Below are 16702 nucleotides of genomic sequence, written 5' to 3' on the forward strand. Positions count from 1 at the left end.
AAGGAAATGGCTCAGTCAGACCAAAGAAGAAATATGCAAACCATTTGCTGCAGCTCTGCTAATGGGTCCCTAGTCAGCAACAATCACGCAACAAATGGGAAGAGAAATGAATGCCTCAGCTCTCACTTATACAGTGAGAAAATAACTAGCTGTGAAAACATAACTCCATGGTTTCCCCCTAATTTTAAAGAATCATATTTTCCAGCAGGGCACGGTGGGAGCCTTCAAAACTCCCACGTGCCCATACGCAATCGAAGATACAGCCATGGAAATCTGGACACAGAGATGCAATTTGTGCAAGCGAATTGCGAATTGCAACACTGGCACAAGGCAATGAGGATTTGTTATAAAACCCTAGTGGCCCCCTTCCTTCAAAATATTGGTTTTCACTTATTACCACTTTTCCACTTTTTCGGCCTTTCAGAACACAGCACAAACGAATGAACAAGAAGCGCTATTAATGAAGTGAAAGAATAAGCCAGGAAAAAAAAAAAAAAGGACTAGGAAAGGGGAAAAAGCCCTTACCAGCAATATTGAAACTGAAAGCATCAGCAAGGAAATTCAAACACTTCAGCTGGATAATAAAATTAAAATGAATGAAGTGGAGGAGACACGCTAGTTTGGACAAAGTGTGCTGTGATATTAAAATCTAGGGTCTAGTTCTCATGATGCCACTTCGTCTTTTATGGCTAACAGTTCACAAGCACCCTCTCAAGATTGTTTAGTCCAAAGCAGACCATGAAGAGTCACAAAGGCATCAGGCAAAACTGGGTGACTGGAAATGGCAGATGATATTCAATATTGATAAATGCAAAGTAATGCACCTCGGAAAATATAATCCAAACTATACGCACCCAATGATGGGATTTAAATTAACTGTCACCACTCAAGAAAGAGATCTGGGAGTCGCTGTGGCAGTTCTCTGAAAATTTCCAATCAGTGTGCATCAAAAGTAAAAAATAACAACCACAGAAAGTTAGGACGCATTAGGAAAAGACTAGATAAAAAGACAGTAAGTATCACAATGCCACTATAAAAAATATGTTTGCCAAACTGTGATATGCCTATACTGCATGAAGTTCAGTCACCCCATCACAAATATATATTTATTAGAACCCAAAAAGGTGCAGAGAAGGGCAACCAAAAGGATTAAGGGTAAGGAACAATTTCCACATGAGGAGAGATTAAAAAGACTGGAATTTATCAGCTTGGAAAAGAGAAGACTAAGTGGGGATATGAGAGAGGTCTATAAAACCAGGAATGGTGTTATTTATTCTTGCACATAATACAATAACTAGGTATCATCCACTGAAATTGTTTTAAACCTGATTTTCTATTAAACACTTTGTCAAAGAGCCTGTGAAACTCAGTGTCAGGGGATTTTGTGAAGGCCAAAACATTAATGGGGTTCAATAAAGATTTAGATATGTCGATAGAGGTTAGGTCTATCAATGGTTATTAGCCAAGATAGTTAGGGATACTACCCCATGCTCTAGGTGTCCCTAGCTTCTGACTGCCAGAAGCTGGGAGCAGACAGTAAGGGGTGGATCACTTGATAATTGCCTGTTACATTAATTCTCTCTGAAGAACATGGCATTGGCCACTGTTGGAAAACAGGATAGAGGGTGAGATGGACCATTGGCCTGACCCAGGATGGCCATCCTTATGTTCTAAAATGTGGGTGCCTTGGAGTGGTGTTGTTCCATGCTGCCTCGGAGCATGAGGAAGGCAACTGTGCAAGTGCAGAGCCATGGACACTACTTACTAAAACTTTCCTGTCTGAGGCACATGGAGCACACATAAGGACCAGCACTCGAGGAAGACTCAACCTTGTTTAAAGGTTCACCCAACAGTGAATCATCCAACATTATAGGTGCCTCTGTTTCCCACTGCAAAATAAACCAAGCATGGTAACGCTCCACAAGTACACTGTAAGGCTTACTTCATGAATTCCTTTCCAGCCCTTTAACATCCTTGAATGGAAACCTTGCTAGAATTGCAAGCTGTACTTCCTCTACATTTAGATTATGTATACACTTGCAAGTGAGCAACAAAACTTTTGTTGTTCATGGGTGCTTAACCCTCTCCCCCACACACGAATGACAAAAGTTTTCTGCGGCAAGTGCAAGTGCGAACCCTGCTTTGTCTGCAGGAGTGGGGGTAGAAGTATTTTGTTGGCAAAAGTGCCGACAAACAGCGTTCATACGCGTTGAATTTTAACGACAAGGCTATGTTGTTAAAAGCTGTGTAGTGTAGACATACCCTTTGCAAGGAAGGATCTCCATGAAACACACTGGAAATTGACATGAGACCCAAAATGGCAGGGATTGGCAAGAGAAAACGACTAAGTTATATTTGAGCTTATGCTGTACAAGCAATGCTTTGCACAGCTTCTCCAGGTAACACTGGTGTGCATTTTTATGCTGTTACAGTGGGTCTTTTGGAAACAAGGCTTAGGCAAGGCATTTCCAGTCGACACTGAGGAGAATTACTCAGTGAGAGGCCAGGGTAAGTCCTCATTTGGAATCCTGTGTCGATTCTGGTCACCCATGTTCAAGAAAGATAAACTGAAACTGCAGCAGGTGCAGAGAAGAGTGACTAGGATGGGCAGGAAAATGGAGAACTGATCTTATGAAAGGAAATTGGAAGAGAGTGGTGCATTTAGCCTCACAAAAAGAAGACTGAGATAGGGCCAGGCTGCTTTCTATAAATACAGTAGTGGGATAAATACCAGCGAGGATGCAGAACTATTTAACCTAAAAGACAAATGTTGGCTGAAGAACAAATGGACACAAACTAGCCACGAACAAAGTCAGCTGCAGACCATCAGAAGGTTTCTAACCATCAGAAGTGGGGAGGTTCTGGAACAGCCTCCCCACAGGGGTTGAGGGCAAACAACATAAGCGGTTTCGAGAAAGAGCTGGAGAAATGTATGAGTGTAATTGTATGGCAGGTTTGCTTGTGATGGTGGGGACAGGGGGTTCAACAGCCTGAAGGTCACTTCTGGTTTATGTCTGATGTTGCTAACGCTCATGTTCCAGAGTTTCAGTCTGCTGCCAGCAGAGATCAGAAAGGGATTCTCCCCATCCAGCCAAGGGACACCGTGAGGGTATTTTTATCCCCTTCCTCTCAAGCAACTAGGGATGGCCACGGCTGAAGTCAGTACATTGCACAGGGCAGGGTAGGACACTCCCTCAGATGCTTGACTGGGTAATTCTTGCTCCTCTTTCCGGCTCTGATTGCCATTTATACGGTGGGGAAGGAATTTTTCTCCAGCTCAGATTGGCCAGGACCTTCGGAGGTTTTTTACTTCCTCTACGGCATGCGGGATGTGGGTCGTTTTCCAGGATTAACTGGGTATATCCCACTTAATCATTTCCCTGCCATTGCTTTAGTGCACGTCAGTCCTTCCTATTCATAAATGATCCAAAAAAGGAGTAAACAGGGAGGTAGCAAGTATGCAGATGATTCAGTCATGCAAAATGTTAAGGCCAAAGCTGACTGCAACGTTACAAAGGGAACTCACAAAAGTGGGTCGCTGGATGACAAAATGGCAAATGAAATTCAAATTTGTAAGGTGCAAAGTCATGCACATTGGAAAACAATCACAAACATAAGTATGAAATGATGGGGACTAAAATTAACCATTACTACTGAAGAAAGATTTTTAAATCATTGTCAATAGTTCTCTGAAAAACATCTGTACAATGTACAGAGGGAGTCAAAAAGCTAACAGACTGTTAGGAACTATTAGGAAAGGGACAGTTAATAAGACAGAAAATATCATAATACCACTAATATAAATCCATGGAACATCCATACTTTGAACACCAAATACATTTCTGGTTGCAACATATAACATATTCAAATTGGAGAAAGTACAGAGTATTAGGCATATGGAACAGATTCAATATGAGGAGAGGTTAAGTCTCCCCAGCCAGACTTTTCAGCTTAGCACAGAGGAGACTAAGGGAGGGGGGGGGGACTATGAGATAGATCTATAAAATTATTAATGGTGTGGAGAAAGTGAAAGTTGTCTTTACTCCTTCATATAACACAAGAACCAGAAGTCACCCATGAAATTAATGACGTTTTAACCAAATATTAGGAAGCACTTCTCACACAATGAACAGTCAACCTGTGGCACTCATTGCCAGGGGATGTTGGGAAGACAAAAACTATAACAGAGTTCAAAAGGAGAATTTGATAAGTTCATGGCGGATTCATCCATCAATGGCTTTTAGCACAGATAATCAGGGAGTTCTAGTCTCCCTAAAACAGCTGATTGCTTGACACTGTAAGTGGACAATGGAATGAATCTCTTGGTATTTACCTTTTCTGTTCATTCCCTCTGAAACATTTTACACTAGCTATTGCTGGACAACAGGATACTGGGCTAGATGGACTATGGGTCTGACCCAGTGTGGCTGTTTTTATGTTCTCTGCCTGTGGCACGTCTAGTCTCCTGCAGATCTCATTTACTTTGGTCTCTCATCCATTGTTAGGTTTAGTGTGCAGGAGTTGGGTGGTATTGACAGCCTGTAATATACAGGAGGTCAGACCGGATGATCTAGTGGCCCCTTCTGGCCTTAAACTCTATGACTATGGTTCTTACTTACTGTTGTATTTGTGAGGAGCCAGGAAGTCTCAGGCCTCTTTTATACTTACCCACGGATTGACACCCCAGAGGTCATTCTTCTGGTGTTTGATTTAGCAGGTCTAGTAAAGACCCACTAAGTCAAATGCTGAGGGTATCCCCAGCAGTGCTGGTACTCCTCCTCCTTGTGAGGAGTAAGGGAAGTTAATGGGAGTATTTCTCCTGTCAACCTCCTGCTGAGGGAATGGTGCCACAGTTCGAGTTAAGGCATGCTGACTTCAGCTACGCAATTGACATAGCTGGAGTTGTGTATCTTAATTTGAACTTATCCCCTAGTGTAGACCTAGCCTTACATTTCAGCAAGTTACTTCTATTAACTCATATCAAGAACATAATGATGAAAATGGATTTGTTTCTCCCTCAGAATCCTCAAGCGCTGCCTCCGTGCCTCCCTCATCAATGCGCTTCCTGTTACATGCATGTGGTGGCCACAAAATGGCCCTGGACTGTACCACACAGACTTACCACACAAAACCCTTCAGAATCAAAAACAAAAGTATCCCCAATGCTAGGCACAATTCACACCTGTCAATTTCATCTGGTCAGTTCTGAGTGCTCTTCCCAAAGCAAAAACCTGAGGGAGCAACTGCTCAGGGGACTCAGCGTCACGCAGGTGCAGCTGAGTTCTGTGCAGCGGGGGTCTCCAGCAATAAAAGGATTTTATTGAACAACATGCCCTTTACAGCAGCGGGACCCTTTGACAAGGCCCTTCATAAACTAACAGTATATGCAGGTAAGGCCAGTTACACCACCACAGCTAAAATTTCTACCTGGTAGCCCAGGGCAATGCTGCCTGGAAAATGGCAGTCAACTGACATGCTCAGACACTTGTCTGGATTGGCTTAAAGGAGCAACTAGTTTACTGCAGCCTTGCAAAAAATCTTCCCAGCCTGCAACAGCCAGGCAACAAATGTGAGAAGAAATGAACAGTGGGACGACCTCTAGCCATTAGAACTGCCGCAAGGGTCTCCCCACTAAACTAGCATCGGCCAGCAACGTTAGCCTTCTTCCCAGGCTCAGAGTTCCTGCATGTGGACCCGAAACACACCTGAAGAAGAATTGCGAATGTAGGCAGGTGTGAACGTCCCTAAAAAATCCTCAGAGCCCAGAGAATCAAACCACAAGTCGAAAAAAATTGTGCACAACTTGTACAGTCAGCTCAAATGACTGGCCTTCCTTCTCCTCAGCATGCTACACCCTGCTGCTCCTCTCTTCTTGCACAGCACATCGCCTGGGCATTTTATAAGAGAGGAGAGTCGCTCCACACTGTCATTTACACAGAAAAATGCCAGCGCTGGAGACTAGCCCTGCAGAGTTACACTGCATGAGTTGGTGAGAGTCTCAGCAGTGTTTCAGCAGCCTTTAAGAACCCATTGCTTGCCTCAGATCCAAGGAATGTTTCAGGGTTCACTGTCATTTGGCTCACAGCTGAGAGACCACACAGCCTGCTTCCAACTTAGGGAATTTTCCCAGGCAGCGTGATGCTGTTTCTCAAGGTCAGTGCAATATCACGTAGCAGTAATACAGTCTCTCTTACCTGTAGCTGAATGGAGACTCTCCAGGCTCCAGTATCTGGACAGTACGCCTCTCATCCCACCGCCGCCGCACACCACGCCGCTGCTGTCCGAATCGGAACCCGGAGAGAGCCCGGAGCTTCCACTGCTACTGCAATTTTCTCCACTGTGCGCCCCGCTGGACTCACTGGGGCATTGCTGGGTCCTCATGCAGGCAGGTAAAAGAGAGAGCCAAGGGCTCTGCTGGGCTTGAGGAGGGAAGAGGCTGTGCACGCTGGAGCTGCACTCGGGGCAGTGGTACCTGGTACTGCTGTCTAAGGGCTGAGCCGGATTCCTAGCCCCTTCCCAGCTAGTCGGCTGCACGATGCAACCTGACATCATAGGGGTCCACTAAGGAGGCTCCCTCTGTGGCAGCTGAAAAGCTCTCGGCTGCAGCTTCCAGAGGCAGATTTGCACGAAGGCTGGTCTCAGTGTATTAAAAAGCCCAGGGCAGGACAGAAAGCTTCATTTCCAGGCCCACAGAACTCTCAGACAAAACCATAAATGGGGGCAGCATAATTCAGGCTTTTTCAAAAGGCCCAAGGAGACCTCATGTTATCTGCTTCCCCTCAAGAAAGGACTTACCAGGCAAACTAATCCTGCTCAGTCCTGGCGGTGGCTGCTATTAAAAACTATTTCTCAAGTGCTTAGAACAAGATTTGAAAAATGAAAAAATAAACGCTCAGAGCTGGAACAGCAGATGGTGATTCAGCGTGGCTGCTGTGAGCACAAAATAGCAGCTGTCATCCACTGCCATCCTATACAACACGGAGGGTCTCTCTGTCCGGTTGTGTGATTGCCTGCAGAAGATCCAAGTTCAATGGAATCACTGAGTCCCCTTTCTTAGTTAATGACAGTATCCTCAGTGCCATGGGGCATTGATAGCATGGAAAGAAGAGGTGATCTGCAGGGAGGCCGTTTCCCAGGAAGATGGAGCAACCACGGTACTGTCCGCAAGGGCTGTGTGGCACGGCCGAGGTTCCAGCGCAAAGGGACGCTTCCAGAGCATCCTCTCTTTGCCACACCCACCAAAAATCCTGCCTTGAGATGGCAGGTTCGTCCAATACTTTCAAAAATCCAGCAGTGAGCACATGGTTTGCATTGCAGCAAAGAATGTGCAAAACTGCTCACTCCAGTGAACAACAATGTAATATTTTTTGTTTCTATAAAAGAAGGGAACCCTCAGTTAGCATGGCTGGCACCCTTTGCAATATATCATCTTTCCATCAGAGCTATGCTGAGGGGACTGAAATTCTCAAGCCTACATGTCAAAGGAGAATACATTGTTGCAGGCAGCCGGCCTGACTTCCCCATTACTTTCACCTGTTTCACATCAGAGGGACCTGATGGATGCCGGTGAAGTGGCTGCTGGTTCCCACAGGTGTCAGACCAGAACTGGGCTCACAGTCTGCTGCCCCCTGGAACTGTGACTCTTGCAGTGAGTGGAGCTACTCCAAATTTAAACCACTGTTACTTGAGATCTTACCCTCTGCTCTACACTGCCATTGATGGTAAGACACTTCTAGTGGGCCTCTTCAGGTTGTTAGTTTAATGCTTCCTATTTCCTGTAACACGCAGTGAGACGGAGGCATGTTGCTAGTACATAGAGCTTCCTGGCTGGCATCAGTAATAGACATGTCAGCCAGGTTAGCGCTGTGCAGTGGCTGTAGTAAAACAAAAGAGACAAGCCTTCAGCTGGAAGGGCAGCTGCGACAGCCACCCCATCATGCTTCCATTAGCAGGGCAGACTGAGGTGTCATAAAAAGCACCCTCCTGCCAAGGTTGTTATTAGATTAGGATGAAATCTGGAGATTTAATTCAGCAAACTTTAAACAATGTTTCCTAACTGTTCATGTGTAATCTCAGTAGAAGACAGACATTTTAAAGAGAGGTGATGTCTAGTTCTCTGAAAACAGTCCCTGGAGCCAGGAATCCTCAAGTTCAAAGTTCCACCCTGATACTGCTGCCTTTCTGGCCTTGGTTGAGTCACTTTGCTTTTGTTTCCCTACCTGAAAAATGGAGATAACAGTTACCCCCCTCCAGGTTGTGAGAATCTGTTAACTTTTAAAACAGGCCAAGAAGATGAAAACAACTCTGCAATGTGACTAATGCTGCCTTTTCTCCCTTAGCGTCCCTGCCGGAGTCCTCATCCAGTATATAACAGACACTGGGTGAAACCTGGGATGGCTGTCTAGAGGTAGGCTCTTCTCTGATTATTCCAAAGACCTGATCAAGGATTTGGAGATGCTAGCCTTAGGAGGTTTCATCCTCCTTTCTCAGAAAAGACATTTGCCATAATGATTACCTATGCAGCTTTATAATATATTACTTTTTCCCCTCTGAGGAGTCTGTAAGCTGCCATTTTGTGCCTCTGTTCAGATACAGAATGATATAGTATGAACATTCTCACAGATTGTTCCCTTCATTCTGACTGGAGATACACTGCCTAAAACATGCACATTTTGGTCTTTGTGCATGAAAAAGCAAATTGATGGTGAGAGTCTCCGAAAGTGATAGAGAAAAGTCAGAACAATAAATTTATGGCGAAAGCTGATTTGGACTCTGAAAAGCTGAAGTGTACAACATATCAGCTCTAAGCCTGTCAAAATCCAACAGGCTCCTTTACCAAACTGAAATCCATCAGATTAAAGTAATCAATGTTTAGGTTAATTTTCCAACCTGAATTCTCCTAAAACTATATGTAGTTTAATAAGGGTAATTTGATTTTGAAAGTGCTGGCAAATTCCAGTGAAATTAATAGTAGCTATTATTGAGAAGCATCTATTATTGAGATTCCTAATTGCAGATCTGAGACCCTAAGTTTAGGTGACAGGTTATGAATTTCTGACGTTAGTAATTCTGTTGAAGGGTTCTAAAGATGTTACCTTGGGATTGCTGTCTCCCACTTGGACATAGAAATCATTTTGGGGTTTGCCTCAATAGTGCCCCAGGAGAATATTTTTCTGCGACAGAGAACTGCTCCACTGATGCCTTTGTATTCCATGACTTCTAGTTATGACAAAGCACATAACAATGTCCAGCCAGTCAGACAGCTCAAGTTCTTGAACATTCCAATATGTCTTTATTATTGCTGCTACTCCAAGTGCTGCTTATTATAATGTTCCATTTCCATTGGGGCTGAGGGAGTTTCATTAAATTATCTTTTAAATATCGAAAAATGAATGACTATGGTTTCATTATATTTTAATAAATGCACTCTACAGTGTCTTGTTATAGTAATTTCCCAGCATTCTCAATTGGACCGAAACAGAACCATTCCTCTTTGCTGTACTGTCAGATCTAACCAGAGTTGCTCATATTATAAACCACATTAGAAGAGTCACTGACAGACCGGCATGTGTAACAGGAGCAAATATTGAGAGTGAGGTTACATAAGTTAAGTATAGCTAGAGTGCATCAGAGAGGCAGTGTTCCCTAGTGAGTATGGCTCTCAATGGAGAATCAGGAGACCTAGGGTATATTTCCTCCTCTGCCACTGATCTGCACTGAGTCACTCTCTCTTTCTCTTTGGGTGCCTTTGTTTAGTCTCCTACCATTTGCTTGCCTTGTCTATTTAACTTGTTAGCCGCTTAGGCTATGTCTACACTGCATGGTTATTTCAGAATAAGCTATTCTGGAATAGTTATTCCGAAATAGCTTATTTCGAAATCGCACGTCTACACTTCAGGGAAGCCTGAAAATTATTCCGAGGCAGGCTTCCCTAATGTAGACGTACTATCTTGATTTAGACCCCAAGAGGAATAACTTAGAATGGCTCTGGTGAGGGGCTATTTTGAAATAGCAGAAGTGTAGCATCGACACAAGCCTTATTTCAAAATAGCTATTTCAGAATAGGCGTTCTTCTTTGTAGAATGAGGTTTACAGAAGTCAGAATAAGCCGTCCATTATTTCGAAATTATTTTGAAATAACGGAATTGCTGTGTAGGCACTCACAAAGTTATTTTGGAATAATGGCCGTTATTCAGAAATAACTTTGCTGTGTAGACACATCCCTGTATATTGTAACAGTAACAATAAATTAGTGACTTCATGGTGTCACTGGATTTTAACACAATGTACAGAACGTATAAGTACGCCGAAGCGTGGTTGCAGAAATCAGGAACTCCATCCCATCATGGAAAGTTGCCATCTAACCCATTCCTGGCAGCAACTTTTCATTTGGACAGGATTTCTTCTGGGAAGATGGGAGAGAGAATTAATCAGTATTGTGGCAGGGGCCTATGGACTCCAGTCACAGATGCCTGCCCTGTTGTACTAGATGCCAGACAACACATAACTAGAAGGCAATCCATGCCCAAGTGAGCTTAATCAAACACAATGGCTGTGTCTACACTGGCATCCCTTCCAGAAAAGGAATGCTAATGTAGCACTTTGGAATAGGCAAATCCCCTGGGGATTTAAATATCCCCCGCGGTATTTGCATTAACATGGCTGCCGCTTTTTTCCGGCTTGGAGATAAGCCGGAGAAAAGCGCCAGTCTAGACGTGATTCTCCGGAAAATAAAGCCTTTTCCGGAGGATCTCTTATTCCTACTTGAAAGCCTTTTCCGGAAGGAATGCCAGTGTAGACACAGTCCTACTGTATTTACTTGTTGTAGGCTTCTCTGTTTGAAAATGGCTAATTTTGGGGAGGGGGCAAACGGATTGTCTACAGAGGCATTTATAATTCTCTAGGATTTTCTTTCACTTTTTCAATTAAAAATGAGCCAGAAAGGATTTGTGGATCATTTTTTCCCCCAGTAGGTAGTGCACACGTTCCCATATAAACCCACTCTCCCACACAGGCGCTCACTAACGTTTCACACAAGGAACCCGCAAGGACAGCTTTCGATCTCTGAGAGAGTACACGCTGCCAGAGCAAACACTGGTGGCTGGGAGTAGATGCAGTATGTCAATCTTCAATCCGTTTAATCTTTCTGTGATTTATAGACGAAAGATGACATTGCAATTAGCTTCCAACCATTTAAACTCTATAATAGCCCTTCCGTGGTGAAGAGGGGAAGGTACTGACATTTCAAGGTACAGCACTAGCTCGAAAGGTGTATGAGAACATATGTGTGCTCCCCATGCATCCTTGTTTTGTTCTATAATGTCGCTTGCATAACCATTTTGCCCTTCAAGAAGGAAAGAAGCAAAAACCTATGAGAGTCAGAAGCTTGTTTAGCTAAACTGCAGGACTGCTAACAGGGCCATCCCTAGTAGTTTTGGGGACTTATGCAGCCCTCTGTGAGGGTAGTGTTATATGGGGAAGTGGCCCCTCTGTTCAGGGAGGCTTCACGCAGGGCTGCAAGGGTAAGAGCTGTGGGGGCAGGCCCACAGCTGGGGGGCAGGAGCAGGGCAGCCGGGCAGGAAGCCAGGAGGGGTCAGGTCTGCCCCCATGCTCATTGGTGGCAGTGAGAAATGGAGTGACCCGGCCCCAGCCTGCTCCACTCTCCCCGGCTCCCAGCCATGTCGCTTAGGGGAGGGCGCTTGTGGGAAGGGATGGAACCAGTGGCAGAAAGTGGAGGGAGGTAGCTGGGAGCTGACGGAGCTGCCTCTGGGGAGTGTGGGGGCAGCTCTGACCCCTGCTGCTGGTGCCAGGTCCTCTGCTTGTCACATGGGCTGTATTGTTTGGGCCAGGGCAGGTATGGGGGCCTGGAGAAAGGGTGCAGTGGGGGTGGGGAAGGAGCAGAGCAAAGCTGGGAAGAGGTGGAATGGAGGCAGAGCAGGGGCGGGGGCTCAGGGGAAGGGATGGAGTGTTTGGGGGATGGGGTGGAATAGGGTAGAGTGTGGGGGGGAGTGCTCTAGGCCCCACCCTCCCCTAGAGACAGCTCTGCTGTGCGCAGCCCATGGGGGGCTGGCTGAGGGATGGGGCTGGCCGCCAGGGCCGGCACTACCCATGCACAGCACACAGCTGCGTGGGGCACCCCAAAATTTGGCGCAATTAGCGCCTTGACTCTAAATATTTATAATCCTGAAGGCCTCTTACTGAGTGATTATGTCCCCCCCTTAAATGGATTTCTCCAGCAGCTGTCAAACATCTTCACAGTAACTCATCCAGTGTGAGTGCAACAGCCCATCCATAGCCGGGAAAACAGGACGAATGTCAGTCACAGGATGCTGAATAAACAAACAGTCCCTCCATGGAGTAACCCCCCCCCCCATTCCTCTACCCCCAGCGGTTCATCTCACTCAGTGAATCCCATCGAACTGCTCTCCGTGTGTCTATTTAACACAAGCCTAAAAGCCCAATTTACACAGGGCCTGCACTAAATAAAAAATCAGACAGGTGTCTGGCCAGAGCAAGGTAGTTCTCTCACTACTGGTCAGCAGGACGCACGTTCAGGGCACATGCCAGGGCCAGTACTGGCATTGCAGCGCCTCCTGCTGCGCAGCGGAAGCATTCCCAGAGGTGCTGTTCTTTAGGTCATCTCTGGGGATGCCAGAGGGTAGTTCTGTTACAGACTCTTTGTCTCTTAAGGCAGAGGAACTTAAAAAAAAAATCAAACTGGTTCAAAAGCTGGTCCAGTGTTAAAAGGCTGCTAGAGAAATAGCATAGCCCAGGCTTAGGAGAGAATGGTTATAAGAAAAAGGTGGCCTCATCTGGTTCACTAACAATGATTCAGTTCCCCTAAAGCAGGTCCACTTCAATCCAGGTCAGTTTTAAAACTGGTTTAATAGAAACCCAGTTTGAATTTGGGAAGAAATTTTCCCAGTGTAGACAGGACCTTGGCAAACAGAGTAGATGACACCTTGGCTTTCTTGATCAGTTGAAAGAGGTTTTCGTTTTGAAGGCTGTGTGTCAGTTGGTGCTGAGAATTTGAGGGGTGTTCCATTTGCCCCCCAGGGAAACCAACAACCTAGTTGTTAGGGAAGGTGGGGGAACCTGGCTCCATCCTTCCAGAGGGGGGCCTGGAATGGGAGATAGGAGAACACTGCTATCATCATATCCCACAATCCCCACTGTGTAGAGAACGTGTTAAGTCTTATGCACCGCCAATACCTCTGTGGTTAGCCCGGGTAGTCAGCTGTAACAGCAGAGGGAATGTTTCCTTTCTTCTCTCTCCCTATAGCAGAAGGAAGCAAGAATTTCCTGGACTACCCCCGAAGACTCCAGCAGTTTGTGTGCGCACAGTGGACTATTCCAAGATGCCACCACAGAAGCCAAAGATGGGAGGACAATTCACACCATACCCCCTGAAAATCTGGAAGAGAGCACTCAGCCTCACAACAGTTGCTAGCAACGGCTCACATGATGTGAGCCACAGTCATGCTGGGAGGTCAGTCCTGGTGCCTTAAAGGAGAGAGGAAGAGATGGATCATCTGACAGGGAAGGAATTGTGTTTTTCAACTAATCTCAACCCAGGCCTGCAAACTGTTTGTGGAACTAGGATGTTTTCAGTCAAGATGAGAACCTGAATTTTGCTCCCAGGCCCCAGACAAGCTGTGAGTTCCCTCTGTGGCCATGTATTGTGATACTGTTTCTCAGGAAGACAGGGCCCAAAACATAAAGGGTTCGTAGATCCAAATCAACATGTGAAATTGCAGCAAGTAGTGGGTAGAAAGCCAGCAGAGCCTCTGGGCAAACGTGACATGTATCTATGGTTGGCTGTGTTAAACAGGCGGACATCCATCTACTGCAGTCACCAACGCTTCCCCTTTGTGGCCCAGTCACTATTACCAGGCATCAGCTGGAGAGGAAAGATCAGAACTGCCTAACTAACCATGAATGGCAAAGGCATGCAGTGTAGCACTCAATGACACCCGAGATTCCAAGAGCAGCCAGAGAGCAAATCTCCTTAACAAACACTGGTTCTGTCTGCCTCTGTCCCGCCTGCAGAGCACAGCCACCTACCAGTCTTGCCCTACGCTTTTCTGGACTAATAGGGTATGTGTACACTTGCACCCTCTTTCGAGAGAGGGATGCAAATGCAGCTGAGCGAAATTGCAAATGAAGCGTGGATTTGAATTTCCTGTGCTTCATTTGCATAATCACGGACTGCCGCTATTTCGAAATAACAAACGCTGTGTAGACACAGTCATTTCGGGAGAAAACACTTCTTCCAAAATAACCGGTAAACCTCGTTGTATGAGGAATAAGGGTAATTTCGAAAGAAGGGTTTTCTCCCAAAATAACTGCATCTACACAGCATTTGTTATTTTGAAATAGAATATTTCGAAATAGCGGTGCTCCGCCATTATGCAAATGAAGCACGGGAAATTCAAATCCGCACTTCATTTGCAATTTTGCTCAGCTGCATTTGTATCCCTCTCTCGAAAGAGGGTGCAAGTGTACACATACCCTAAAGATCCACAAACATATTTTCATTCAGACTCTATCTACAGGAAAACAACACACCAGCAACTGAATTTCAATACAAAGGAGTTCAGAGTTGCACCTCCTCATGTCTCACAAACTTCCCTAGTGTCCTCACCGAACTGACGGATTGGAGCTTGGTAGAACCTGACAAGAAACAGCCCTTGGAATATGCAATTAACTGTCCGGCCTTAAGCTAAGAGGAAAGAATCAAATACTGCATTGCAATTAGCCCAGACGTGAATGGCTGGCAGGCAGGCAGAACACCTCCCCTTGCTCAGCAGGATCAAAGACTGCTAGGAGGATGTCTTCAACTAAGTAGAAGCTTGGTTGTGGCACTAGAGGTAAGGACCTCCTCCACCCCACTCCTTCCTGATGCAAAGTTGCCATGTCTGAGATGAGAGTAGCTGGTTTCTCACCTCCTAAATTGTTAGAAGGCCATGCACAACATCTTCTTGTCCTAGTACAAGGAGCAGAAGCCCGGATGAAACTCAGACAATTTTTCCTCCGTTAATCGCACCCCTCCCATTGAAAGCCAAGCATTATGGCCATCATCCTGCCATGGAAGGAAGACTGGAGGGAAGTCTAGGACACTTCCAAACAGGATGCCTCTGCAGTGCTCCCTGCCCAATCTGGCGCAAGGAACAGACTCTGGAAATGGGGATTTTACCAGCACGCACCAGCTGACCACACACATCACAAGTGCAGGAGGCCTCCATTTTCCTTACTTTCATGGCTTTCCATGAATTACATGATTCATACAGAAGCCATTAGAACTGTAGAGTCCAGAAGAACTATTAAATGATATTAAAAAGATCTGGTAAATGGTCATATTAGCTTCTGTGTTAAATAACCCAGGGTGTGTCTAGACTACATGCCTCCGTCGACGGAGGCATGTAGATTAGCCAGATCGGCAGAGGGAAATGAAGCCGCGATTAAAATAATCGCGGCTTCATTTAAATTTAAATGGCTGCCCCGCTCTGCCGATCAGCTGTTTGTCGGCAGATCGGGGCAGTCTGGACGCGACGCGCCGACAAAGAAGCCTTTCTTGATCGGCACAGGTATGCCTCGTGAAACCAGGTTTACCTGTGCCGATCAAGAAAGGCTTCTTTGTCGGCGCGTCGCGTCCAGACTGCCCCGATCTGCCGACAAACAGCTGATCGGCAGAGCGGGGCAGCCATTTAAATTTAAATGAAGCCGCGATTATTTTAATTGCGGCTTCATTTCCCTCTGCCGATCTGGCTAATCTACATGCCTCCGTCGACGGAGGCATGTAGTTTAGACGTACCCCCAGAGCTCTGTCAAGGGCAACACTTATGAAAACAGTGCTGTGTAAGACTTGAAATGTACATGTTTTTATACTGCGGCTGCCTCAAAGATGTTTTTGATCTTAAGATTCACCAGCGAGCCTGGAGCACTGCCCAGTCCAATGGCTTAGTTTTCTTACTGGCAACAGAGAAACAGCCTACCAGGAGGAAAATGGACAAGCAAACACATGCCCGCACTCTCTCCCGAAGCCCTAGTAGGAGGTGATCACGGAGACAGCAAAGCGAGGAAAAGCATCTTTTCCCTCTCCAGAGGTTTCTGTTAATTTGAAAAGGTTTTGTTGTGGCATTTCATTCTGATTTGCTGTGGCTTCAACTGGAATTGTTGAGGTTCATGCGTAGGTCACAACATTAAACATTCATTCGCAGTCACTGCTGAGCTCAGAATATCTTGTGCCTCCCACAAGATGCAACTTTAATAGCCCCTTTTGCTGGGGAAGTGTTTTCTGAAAATGTACGGCACCACCTATTGGTCAGTCCACATTCACTTTTCATTTTACTTCCAAAAATAAGTTTCAATTATTTCAATATAAAAACTCCCAGTAGGGGCACCTATGGATTTAAACGTCTCTGAGCCAGCTGCGCTGAGAACAATAGTATTATTTACGTCGATTGTGGCAGTGCTTAAAGGATTCCAAAAAGGGATTAGGCCTTTATTTGAGTAGGCACAACATAGATAAGCTCCGGACTGCTCACAGACAGGGCCTAAGATTCAAACAATACCCAACTGGTGAATACACCGATACACAGGATGGCAGCAAGACAAAGTAACAGTGTTACCATGTCAGTACTCACAGGTGGCTCCTGTGATCTGTAGACATGGCAGCAAAGATAGGCTTCCAGCAGGAGTG

At 45.6% G+C, this 16702-nt stretch overlaps 1 protein-coding gene and 1 long non-coding RNA gene across 2 annotated transcripts in view; one reads left to right on the forward strand and one right to left on the reverse strand.

Annotated features, from left to right (window-relative positions):
* LOC102450331 (uncharacterized) overlaps positions 1–16702 on the reverse strand; it is a 317538-nt gene that overhangs the window by 137725 nt on the left and 163111 nt on the right.
* On the forward strand, positions 6184–14003 carry LOC142830740 (uncharacterized). Its single transcript, XR_012906192.1, has 3 exons — positions 6184–7721; positions 8340–8407; positions 13283–14003. It is a non-coding gene; the product is annotated as an uncharacterized LOC142830740 (long non-coding RNA).

Source organism: Pelodiscus sinensis, chromosome 10 (genome assembly GCF_049634645.1).
Source record: "Pelodiscus sinensis isolate JC-2024 chromosome 10, ASM4963464v1, whole genome shotgun sequence".
NCBI lineage: Eukaryota > Metazoa > Chordata > Testudines > Trionychidae > Pelodiscus > Pelodiscus sinensis.